Source organism: Ranitomeya variabilis, chromosome 7, assembly GCF_051348905.1.
Source record: "Ranitomeya variabilis isolate aRanVar5 chromosome 7, aRanVar5.hap1, whole genome shotgun sequence".
In the NCBI taxonomy this organism is placed as follows: Eukaryota; Metazoa; Chordata; class Amphibia; order Anura; family Dendrobatidae; genus Ranitomeya; species Ranitomeya variabilis.
The window spans coordinates 59,848,352-59,861,257 of record NC_135238.1 but is presented as its reverse complement, the minus strand read 5'-3'; the positions used below and the strand labels follow the sequence as shown (position 1 = coordinate 59,861,257).

The 12,906-nt window shown below is 41.8% G+C and overlaps 1 protein-coding gene and 1 long non-coding RNA gene across 3 annotated transcripts in view; one reads left to right on the top strand and one right to left on the bottom strand.

The window, feature by feature from the left end:
* The window catches only part of MRTFB (myocardin related transcription factor B), a 149,792-nt gene that overhangs the window by 96,395 nt on the left and 40,491 nt on the right, over positions 1-12,906 (bottom strand). Inside the window, exon 1 of one of the 2 annotated variants that reach the window (XM_077275164.1) lies at positions 658-677. The exons of the other annotated variant lie outside the window; for it this stretch is intronic. The gene's annotated coding sequence lies outside the window, so the exon portion shown is untranslated. Of the gene's footprint in view, positions 1-657; positions 678-12,906 lie in introns of those variants that run through there. 2 annotated transcript variants of the gene reach the window in all.
* Positions 1-12,906, top strand: part of LOC143786003 (uncharacterized) — a 67,427-nt gene that overhangs the window by 14,049 nt on the left and 40,472 nt on the right. The window lies entirely within an intron of this gene.

Here is a 12,906-nt window from a genome sequence, read left to right as displayed (position 1 = left end):
CATTTATAAGAGGAATTTAGGAATTTATTTATTTTACTCACTTATATAACGCCATTAATTCCACAGCGCTTTACATACACTATCGGCACTGTCCCCACTGGGGCTCACAATCTAGAATCCCTATCAGTATGTCCTTTGTAGTGTGGGAGGAAACCAGAGAACCTGGAGGAAACCCACACAAACACGGGGAGATCATACAAATGCCTTGCAGATGTTGTCCTTGGTGGGATAAACTCATAGTTCGAAGAGAAACTGTACGTAGAGCTACATTTTCTCCCCAATCCAACCTTAAGAAAATTAAAACTATCTGTGCGTCTCCGTCATACAAAAATATTTATCAAAAGATACAAAGTGGTTCGTGATTAGCAAGGTACAAAATCCGGGGCTTCATGTATGATCATGGATTAAGAAAACATTTACCCTACAATGTATGTATACCAGATTCCTACTACATATCTACCATCTCGAATTTCATGCTTTTTAAAAAAAAAAAAAAAAAGAAAAGACCAAAATGAAAAAGCCAGTTGCTGTGCAAGATGAATACAACCTATTGTTCACCGTTATCCGCCGTCTTATAGTGACCCTAGAAAAACCATCTAGCCCAAATGATCTCCACTTTAGTAGGGTGAGCCAACAGAGCCGTGTATACATACATACCTGCAGAGGATATCAGTGGCATTCTTAGAGGTTGCACTTTAGGTGTTCCCACCCTAAAAAAAATCACTTGTAAACTTGTCTCATCCCCTTCAGAGTGGCTGTAAACATTTCTCCTATTAGCTGTTTCCGGGAAAGCAGAGCGACACCAAGTAAAGCTCGGACCATAGCTCCCCTGAGGGTAGTCATACAACTAAGCAGATGTGCCAGTCAGGAGTGTGGGAAAGCAATGTACCGATACATGCTATATAATAACAATTATTATACAGTCACATCTTCACAGATTCAGGAACATAACAAGGGTGAGTACAGGCAACCCATACCAACACTATGCACAAAGCATCCTACAACAAGACTCCACGCTACATTAATAAGAGGGATGAATAATAAGGCACAAATTAAACATTTATATCACATCATGCATGCCACTATTAAAAGGTACTATAACTAGTAGCAAAACGGTTTTAACTATAACGCCTTACGTGCCAAGGGGATAAAGAATTAGAACAAGGGGAGGTCACAAAGAAATCCGCTAGAGAAGTCCAAAGAAAAACAAAACATCACAAATCAATAAAAGAAAACATTTCGATATATACTCATCCTACTTAGAAAACTATACAGCCACCAGCGTAGCGTCACGTACTCATTGTAGTCGCACTACAAGCATTACTTGTCTCTGCAGTGTAGAAGTAGCAGCTTTGAAAATTCTTTGCCTTAAGACTCACCCCACGCGACAGGAAGAAGAGAAGTGAAGCAGATGCTGAGACAACATCTGAAGTGATCATGAAAGTGGTTGCTCTGGCAGACTACATGAAACACTGGAAAGGAAGTACACCCCACCACACGCCCCTCCAAATAGCTTAAACACAGATCCTGAGAAGGATTGCCTTTCTACTGCACCCCTGGAACTATAATGTGTAAGTCGCTACTGAGATGTTCCTGTCGTAGGGAACGTCTGATATACACAATGATACTTGCAGCTCCTCATTACTCGGCTAATGACACAATAGTGGTTCAATATCCAAAATTGATTTCTGCTCATGGCCAAGGTTTGTATGTCAAGAACACAAGGTAGAAGAAAATATGTAAAATGTATATAAAGTAATGGACATGCCAAAAATAAAGCACCAAAGAGCACATTCACGTGTTCTAAAGGACTGTATAAGTGATGGTATATGATCAGTATAAAGTAAGAGAAGAATAAACTACGTCCAAAAATCATTATCAGGTCACAACTGGTCAATATACTAGTAGTAACAGCTAGACAAGGCTCTATTGGCTTTTGTTATAACCATTACTAGGAAACAGTGATGCTCATGGCTGGCAGCGATGATCTGTCCTTTAGATTCTCGGCAATAGCTCTTTACACCATATGGTCATTGCGGTTGGAGAAAATGGTCTTGATGAGATTTATTTTAATCTTTCCTGTGATGCAATCTGCATTTTTGATGAGTACATGTAAGGCTATATGCACATTGCATTCAACATATACTCCAGTAAGAAGTTCCCGATGTACATTTTCATAGTCCTCACCCAATGACCTTTGTAAAATTGAACTTGCATCACCACAGAGCCATGAACGAGGGCGTCAGGGTGTTTTTCGGTCATGATACAGACAGTAAGGGCACAGTCCGCTATATAAAACAGACAACGATCGTATTGCAATGCTCGGACTGGCTGGCGGCTCTCCTGACCTGAGAGTGACAGCTGCATAGAAATACATGCAGCCGGCCAGTCCAAGCATTGAAATGCAATCGTTATACAACCATCTGACTGTGCCCTAAAATTCAGGCTGGTTTCGGCTATGTAAAGTCTTCTATCGGCCATCCTATATTATGGCTTCATACAATCTCGGAAGTTTTAGGAGCTGTAACATGGCACCAATACGATAGAAAAAAAACAGCCGCGAGACATGCAGCCGCGAGGACTCGAACATATTATTCGAATACACACCGAAGACACTCGGTTAGCCCCCGAGCATGCTCAGATAACACCTCATCATTAGGCATCACTAGTCAATGCTCTGTTTTCTGGAACCCCCAGGGTATTTGGTGATGATAGCAGGAACATGGGTGTAAGCTTCTCTAGGGCATTATTTTCATACAACATCTGTGTTTTACAGAGGTTATTTCCCAGCAACACATGAGGAATATACCAATGCTGAGAAAATTGCTTCTGAAGTAGGCAAATAAAAAAAGAAAAGATAAAGTTTCTGTAGAAATCTGATGAGAAAGCGTCCAGCAGTCAGAGAAGCTGAGCCGCACAGTTGATGACCACAGAATTAGGGTGTAGGAGGACAGTCTCTGTTTATACCGTCCCTTGAAAACTATAATTCGTGGGCTCGTCTGTTCTGAAGTAAGGAGGGTGAGGAGGGAGAGAGTAGATGATGAGGAGGGAGAGAGTAGATGATGAGGAGGGAGAGAGTAGATGATGAGTTTTCTATTTCTTGCTAATGTTTGCGTCCGCCCCCACACCATCTTCTGTGGGAAAATTGCCTCCGAGATGGAAAAAGACTGACCGGCTGTGCGGATGCTTTGGAGGGGACAGCGCTGGAACAGTCAGACCTGATGCACTGTGATTGACACTGGAAGTACTTTCCAGGACAGAATGAGAACATAAAGATTTAACGAATAAATGGCTGAAGAAAAAAAATAGGAAAACTTTTGTGTAAAGTCATCTTCAACTCTAATCCCACAAAGCTTCATGAATTGATGCAAAAATCTACAAAAATGATGTGTAATCAAGTCTTTATGTACACGGTCATTCAACCACATCCCTAGCTGGAATCTATTTTCCTATTAAAATACATTCATTTTAGGGCAAGCTATGGCTGGTCACAATAGTCGCCATCGATCGGCAGGCTCCATCCCCATGCTGTCGTTCATTGTAAGATCAGCAATAACACAACAAAAAGGACTGTAAGGTGCTTTCCACTGCACCTTAGATATGGCCGCCATCTAACTGCAAATACCAGACAGACATTTATATGTTACATTTTATGGTATGGTTAAATGTTTATGGTTTACTGCATTGTGCATTATGGGGAATAATCTACAGAGCTGGATGGGTTTAAAGAATTATTCCCAGAATCGCATTATTTTTCACAAAGCTGCCCCTCAGTGCATCCAGCTTCACATTGCAGAATGGGCGGTCTGATTCTTATCTGCTAAAACTACATTTCCCAGCAGCACTTGCTTCACCTCAGTGCTGCAGACCCCTCCTCTATGCTCCTGACAAGCCCCACCTCTCCGCTTTATGGCTAATCTAGGTGCAGAACTCACTCTAGTCTTCAGTGCACTCACTGCTCTCGCACAGTACCTTGGTTGACTTACAACAGTATAGATGCACCGTGGTTTTACATCATTAGCTGATTTTAGAAGAGCTCAACTGTCCTACACTCCTCCACAAAGGAAGTGCAGAGCTGTGTTTGTTGCCTACTAAAAGACCAGTGATGTGAAATCGCAAATACTACTCTAAATGATGCATACAGCAGAAAATAATCATTTGCAATATGCATCAATAGCGTGGCATTTGCAGTTTCATATAACTGATCTCTTAGCTTAACTAATCTCAGTCTCTGTACACAGCCCTATCCTGCAGTGCATCACTCCTTTCATCCCCTCCTACAGTATATCTCTCCTTTCTGCCTCTGTACACAGAGCCCCCCCCTTTCCACTGTACATCTCTAATATCAGCCTTCTGTATACAGCTCCATTCTGCAATACATCGCTCCCCTTAGTTACCAGAATACCCCTGCTTCCTGGTATGAGCTCTCTTCTCTGCAATGCAGGAGGCTTTACCTCTATCTGTGACATCATCCCTCACAGTAGAAGCACCAGATCACAGCTATGCTGGTAGAAAGCCAGCTGAGAGACCCTGCACTGCGCATGACCCTAAGCTGAAACTACTACAAGACAGGTCCAACGGCAACTGGAGGGTAAATTCAACCTGGAAGGTCATAGTTATGAGAGTGATAATTGCAAAACGGGGCAGATTTAAAAATGGATTATATTGGCAAAGATAAACATATATGTGTATATATTATATTATTACAAGAATAAAAAAAAGCGGGGGTATGTAACGCTGCGCTCTCTGGAATCATGACAATCCAATGGTAAGGTAAGGTTTATTGTCAACACATTTCAGAGTCAACCCGACTCCTTCTTCAGGAAAACCATCTATAAAAAACATAGGCATATGGTACTCCTGAAGAAGGAGTTGGGGGTGACACTGAAATGCGTTGACAACAAACCTACATTTTTGATTACCACTGGATCGCCATGATTCCAGAGAGCGCAGCGTTAATTCCATACCCCCACTGTTTTTCTTCTGATAATTTCATAAAAGCTGCAGCATAGGCTCCATAGGTGTTGTGTCACACACAAACCTATAAGGTGAGCGTTTCTACTTATCTACTATCACCTAACTGCCTGAATAAGACCCTATCACGCTTTTGCATCTCTTTCTAGTTTATAAATTATTATAAGACCCCATTGTGATACTCATTTACGAAGGATGCACATGGTATGAATGGAATTAAAAAGTGGCTACATTAATATTAAATGCAGAGATCAATATTAAATGTTCTATGTACTTCTATTTCGAATGTAAAGTTTGTGACATGGAAACTCTATTACAATATATTGCGGCAGATAAGTAGAGAAATCCAATTCTGGATTCATATTGATTGAAATGGTAATAGCACTCAATCTTTGTTAAAGGCTGAGTGATGTTCCTTCTTTCTTTACCAATATTATTTTGCAAATGAATGGAAGACTACACAAAATCGTCATTTTTCAATTACAAAGGTCACAAAGCCTGCCTCCACAATCTAATCTCCGTTTAATCCCCCATAAACATCATATATTTGGCTGTGCGTCTATGCCCATAATCAATTTATGGTGGCAAGTAAAAGTCTACTGCGCTTTGGTAAAAAAAAATATATATATATCTTGAAAACACTTAAAAGTCTGTTTCCTGTTCAGACAATCCCATTTTATTGAGTCTGTCCCCCAGAATAAAGCTCATTATAGGGGAATCCTGTTTCTAGAACTCCCAGTTATGAACTTTTGTCTTTGAAGAAACCACTCAGGACCTGGTCATGAAGAAGATGATGATGCACAAGTACGTCAACGGACTTTCTGCCCAATGCATGGACATTGGACACGCTCACCCCCAGCAAGTGATGCAATACTTTTTTGGGGCTCTATGCTTTGACTTATGTAGATAGAAAATAACAAGTCATAAAGGTTTTCTAGATCTCACCCAACAGTAGGAACTTGGGTGAAATGATACAAAATGAAGATTCTATATCATTCTGCAAAGCAACAAGCGTGTGATGACTATTAGCAGCTGTTTCCAGTTAAAAGAAAGCCCCCTACATTGTTACAAGGTTTGTGCACTATCAATGCAGGGGATCTCAGAGTTGTACAAACACAGGGCTACCCTCATGCATGTCTCTGCAGCCCTGCGGTATGTGAAGTATTCAGCCTTATCAGTGCCGTCAGCAGAAGCTGCCACACAACATCACCAGCAAGGGAACACTGTGGGAGATACAAGTCCTATAGAGACTACTCAGAAAATATCCTGTAATGTCACATTTACAGTAAGGAGCCCCACACTGACACTAAAGCAATCAAATACCAGGCCACAGGGCGGTAAATGTGCAACGGGATGAGCGGCCCGTGAATAATAATAATCTTTATTTTTATATAGCGCTAACATATTCCACAGCGCTTTACAGTTTGCACACATTATCTTTGCTGTCCCCAATGGGGCTCACAATCTAGATTCCCTATCAGTGTGGATGGTCGTGTTCGACCACATTTTTGTCCAAAGTTCAGCTTGGGATCAGGATTCTACCCCAAAGAAATCGGTTGTATTAAGGGGTCTCTCTCCTCTCCCCAGAAAGCTGAACAATACAACAGACTTCCGTGAGAAGTCTGTGATCGAAGTTCAGCACCTCTACAGTTCGGGTTTGCTGGACTAAGTGTGAGCCCCAATGAGGACGACATTATAATCTATGTAAAGCGCTGTAGAAGTAATAACGCTATATATAAGAAAGTAAATATATACACACATATAATGTAATTATAGATTACGCATGTATGACATATGACTAATAGTATGTGATAATACACATATATGTCTGTGGTATATAAATTGCATAGGACTGCAAGGAAAAGCCCCTGCTTTACCTAAATATTTATTAATGTAGTTTTTTCCTAGTATTGCAGGCAGATCTACCACTTGAGTCCTAAACTTGCACAAGTAGTTAATAACAAGTTCCTCTCCATACATACCCCCAAGGTATAAGGTGTGACCGAGTTCTGCCTTCCAAAATTCTTTTGGAGATAGGATAATGGTAAACCGAGCACAAGCATAGTGAGTGGGTCATTGGCTGAATTTAGTATAAATTAATTAAAAACGGTAACTAAACTTTTTTTTAATTATTATTATAAATTTTGGAAATTTAATTTGCAAACATATAGTATTTGGGTTAATGACCCTATGTTGCTGCCTCCCTGGAAAACACAGATGTTGACCTGTCCTGTAACACAACTGATTAGATATATACACAAAGGCCCTCATTCATCATCACTGTTTCTTCAGTTTTCTTTTAGTGGCCTGAGGCTATGTTCACACGATCCTTTTTTTGCTGCTGTTCCGCAGCGCTTTTCAGGCTGCGGATTCGCATCCTTTTTCCATGCAGGGTACAGTACAATGTTACCCTATGGAAAACAAAAACCGCTGTGCCCACTATCCTTTTTTTCTCAGGCAAATCCGCGCGGATTTGCCTGCAGAAAAAAAGAAGTACCATGTCACTTCTTTCTGCGGATTCAGCTCCTGTTTTCAACAGGCACCAATAGGAAAGTGCTGTTGAAAACCCGCAGAGGAATCTGCAGAAGAAACTGCAGGAAAATCAGCAGTGCAGTTTTGCACTGCGGGTTTTCCAAATCAGGACCTGAAAAAAAAAGGATCAAAAAAAGGATCGTGTGAACATGGCCTTAGTACTTGATCTTTATTAGCTATTCCTTTTGTGCCACTTTTAAGGTTTTGGGTTTTTTGTTAATTTCTTAACAACTTTATCCAGATGTTTTAGATAGATTAATGGAATGCAATTTTTACCAAATTTTGCATTTTTGTGGCACATCTTAGGCTGGTTTCACATTTGCGTTTTTTGCCGCTGCGTTTTAGCGCAAAAAAAGCATGCGTTTTTTTCCCCTATATTTAACATTAAAACGCATGCGGTTTTTTTGTATGCGTTTTGCCGTGTTTGACGATGCATGCGTCGTTTCTATGCTTGCGTTTGGTTGCAGAAATGCAACATGTAGTAATTTCTAGAGGCTTTTTTTGCGGCAAAAAAACGTATTGCTGTCTATGTAAACGCATGCGTTTTTAAGCACATGCGTTTGGTTGCGTTTTAAACGCATGCGTTTCAATAGAAAAAAACAAGAATACACACCGATAAGCCACCCCCACCATCAAGGTGATAAAGGGATCCAAACCCTAACCCTACCCCTAAGATAAGCCACCCCCCCACCATCAAGGTGATAAAGGGATCCAAACCCTAAAGGCCCCATCTCACATAGCGAGATCGCTAGCGAGATCGCTGCTGAGTCACTAGTTTTGTGACGCAACAGCGACCTCAGTAGCGATCTCGCTATGTGTGACACGTACCAGCGATCAGGCCCCTGCTGCGAGATCGCTGGTCGTGTCGGAATGGCCTGGACCTTTTTTTGGTCGTTGAGGCCCCGCTGACATCGCTGAATCGGTGTGTGTGACACCGATCCAGCGATGTCTTCACTGGTAACCAGGGTAAACATCGGGTTACTAAGCGCAGAGCCGCGCTTAGTAACCCGATGTTTACCCTGGTTACCAGCGTAAATGTAAAAAAAAAAAAAAACGTACATACTCACCATCTGATGTCCGTCAGGTCCCTTGCCGTCTGCTTCCTGCTCTGACTGAGTGCCGCCGTACAGTGAGAGCAGAGCAGTGACGTCACCGCTGCGCTCTGCTCTCACTGTACGGCGGCTCAGTCAGAGCAGGAAGCAGACAGCAAGGGACCTGACGGACACCGAAAGGCGAGTGTGTAGTGTTTGTTTTTTTTGGTAACCAGGGTAAACATCGGGTTACTAAGCGCGGCCCTGCGCTTAGTAACCCGATGTTTACCCTGGTTACCCGGGTGCTGCAGGGGGACTTAGGCATCGTTGAAGACAGTTTCAACGATGCCGAAGTCGTTCCCCTGATCGTTGGTCGCTGGAGAGAGCGGTCTGTGTGACAGCTCCCCAGCGACCACACAGCGACTTACCAACGATCACGGCCAGGTCGTATCGCTGGTCGTGATCGTTGGTAAATCGCTATGTGAGACGGGGCCTTAACCCTACCCCTACCCCTAAGATAAGCCACCCCCCCACCATCAAGGTGATAAAGGGATCCAAACCCTAACCCTAACTACCCCTAAGATAAGCCACCCCCTACCATCAAGGTGATAAAGGGATCCAAACCCAAACCCTACCCCTAGGGATCCTAACCCTAACCCAAACCCTAACCCTACCCCTAACCCTAAGATAAGCCACCCCCCACCATCAAGGTGATAAAGGGATCCAAACCCTAACCCTACCCCTAACCCTAGGGATCCTAACCCTAACCCAAACCCTAACCCTACCCCTAAGATAAGCCACCCCACCATCAAGGTGATAAAGGGATTCAAACCCTAACCCTAGGGATCCTAACCCTAACCCTACCCCTAACCCCAACCCTAGCTATTTCTATTTATAGTGGGTTTTCTAGATGATTTTGATGATTGGCAGCTGTCACACACTTCTCAGCATGCGTTTCAAAAACGCAAACGCAGGAAAAATGCATGTAAACGCGTCAAAACGCCGCAGATTTTTTACTGCATGAGAAAACGCATGCGTCTAAAAAACGCAGCGTTTGCATGCGTTTTTTTCACCACCTGCGTTTGCGTTTTAAACGCTGCGTTTTTAAACGCAAATGTGTTTTAAATTTGACACACTTTTGCAACTTTTTAAAATATTTGTGACTTTTGGTGCTGAAAAGTTGAAAAAAAAACCTGTTCAAAATAAAAATACACAGCTTTTATTTTATTTTGCTCTAAGTTCATGAAACACATAAGCTATTTTGAATAATTTGGAGTTAAAAAAAAAAAAAAAAACTACACCAAGTCACCCCCCCAAAAAAAAAAGAAAAAAAAAAAGTGACCAATAAATCACAAATGATGAATCTGGGTCCCATATCTGTGTACGGATCCACCTAATTTGTGTAGGGGAGGAGCAGAGTCTTGACAGTGAGCGCACTCGGCCTCCCAGCAGCCACGGTGAGAGGAGTGCAGGAGTGGAGTCTGCGCGTCACTCACTCACACTGTGATTATAATGATGCTAGAGCCGCAGGGAGCGATGTGCTGGAGCTGCTCTGGGCAAATCAGACCGGCAGTCTGTGGCCCTGGTGACAGGCGCGTGGAGGGAGGACGGTATTCAATATGTGCACGCTCTGTGTTCTTTATAGCAGCCACAGTGACAGGAGTCTGCACAGCTCTCGCACCGTGAGGCCAAGCTCATACAACTGTATTTATGGTCCGAGCGCTGTACGTGAAAAAATGGACAGCAACTGGACCAATGTTATTCAATGGGGCAGTGGAGAGGTGCGTTTTTTTTTTTTCTTTGAATCTTTCCATTAAAAAAATATATATATATAGATATATACATACACATACTGTGCATACACTCATATATACAGTATATTTATATACACATATGTATATATATATATATATAATATTTTTACGGATACACTGCCAATTTTTTACCATAGGAAACTGTATTTAGTTTTATACATTTTAATAACTGCTACTGTATAAAAAGGGATTGCACATAGATGACAAATGAGAAAAAAAAAAGCAATGTTTCGAGTTTTCGGGATGAAATGGCAGCATTTTCTGATACGCACGTGAAGACGATACTCCCTCCCTACTCAAAGTAAGGAAGGCAGAAAAATACGGTCATTAACCCCATTATTATATTTTTACTAATTACATATCCAGCATAAAATAATAATATTACAAAAAAGGTTTAGTTGCTTTTTAGGCATTTTAACTACACAACCCCATAAAACAGCCAAAATCTGTAGATATAACAGTCTAAGAAGTATTCTGGTTCTTACTGTACATATAGCAGAAGCTCTAGATGAAACGAACGCTCCTTTCATTCTCAGACAAACCTTTCGGGTCCCAAACAAGACAAGATCCTACTCACTCAAGGCAGAGTCCCCGGGAAGTGGAAGGAGCGGAGCCAGCCCCCTTTAGGGCAAAACTCTGCCTCGGGACACGAGTTTCTCACAGGGCAGAACTGAGCGTGCTAGGACCGCAGATCGTCATTTCACAATCCTCCTTCCCAGGCTGGATCGCTCATCTATCCAGTGTGAGAAGAAATATACAGCCAGAGCAGAGTCATGGCCGGGTGTCAAAAAAACATTCAACACAAACAAAAACTGCCCCCGGGACGCAGAAAAAAATGTGACCTGGTCAATAAAGCAACACTGTCAAGTCATTTTATACTCATTTAGCGCAGGCTGAGCTCCAGAAATCAATACAAATAATAAAACAATAAATGGAAAAAAAAAAAAATCAGATTACAAAAGTAAATGTGGAACAACGTATTCCTTTCCTGAGGGAACGAGGAGCAGAGCGCCATTCCATCAGCAGAACTTTAAACCTTTTTTATGGTTTTTGGCTTCTTTTTCCGTTTTTTTTTTTATTCTATTTTTATCTTAACAAATGGCTTTAGAATGAATGACTTTGGTTTAATTGTGTAATAAAGTAGAAGAGAGTTTTCTTGATGATATGATGGAGAGGAGGCCGTGATGTTATTACTAGTGAAGTGACCTACATAGGGTGGATCTGGGGCATGTACTTTCCCCTTCTTCAGTCCATTCTGAACACGGTCTGAGATCAAATTTGTAAGGTGTGGGTGATAAATACAGAAGTGGTGACGTGTTTCTATTGGGCCACGTTCACACGTTCAGTATTTGGTCAGTATTTTACCTCAGTATCTGTAAGCCAAAACCAGGAGTGGGTGATAAATACAGAAGTGGTGACGTGTTTCTATTGGGCCACGTTCACACGTTCAGTATTTGGTCAGTATTTTACCTCAGTATCTGTAAGCCAAAACCAGGAGTGGGTGATAAATACAGAGGTGGTGACGTGTTTCTATTAGGCCATGATCACACGTTCAGTATTTGGTCAGTATTTTACCATTTTACCTCAGTATCTGTAAGACAAAACCACTAGTGGGTGATTAATACAGAAGTGGTGACGTGTTTCTATTAGGCCACATTCACACATTCAGTATTTGGTGAGTTTTTTACCTCAGTATCTGTAAGCCAAAACCAGGAGTGGGTGATAAATACAGAAGTGGTGACGTGTTTCTATTAGGCCACGATCACACGTTCAGTATTTAGTCAGTATTTTACCTCAGTATTTGTAAGCCAAAACCAGGAGTGGGTGATAAATACAGAAGTGGTGACGTGTTTCTATTAGGCCACGTTCACACGTTCAGTATTTAGTCAGTATTTTACCCCAGTATCTGTAAGCCAAAACCAGGAGTGGGTGATAAATACAGAAGTGGTGACGTGTTTCTATTATACTTTTCCTGATTGTTCCACTCCTGATTTTGGCTAGAAATACTGAGGTAAAATACTGACCAAATACCCATCAGTATTTGTGAACAGGGCCCAAGGCTGGGTTGAGACTTGCATATGAAAAATCATACAATTTACAATAAGAAAACTTGACGACTCTCATCCCTTTTTGTCATACCTGTGAAAAAAACGGGTCAGCTGAGCACTGCTATAGGATAATATAGGCCAGAGTGTTTTCTAACTTTTACACCAACAGCACACATACATATAATACGCGAGCCATATGAAGGGTTGTCATAGGATTGTGATAATACCGAATATCATCAATATCAAACTGGCAGGGTACAACATCCGGCACTCTGACCAATCAGCAGTCATCAGCTCCATACACAGTGTAGTGGACGTTCCTGGGTACTGCAGCTCAACTACTATTGATTTCCAAAGAAGCTGAGTAGCGGCAGCCACTACACATTTGGGCTTTTTCCAACTCTGTACACTATTCATACTAGACTTGTGGGGTTTCTGATTGCTGGACTGCTACCTAAAGATACAGTAGGTCATCAATATCACAGTTTTGGGTAACATCTTCGAAGT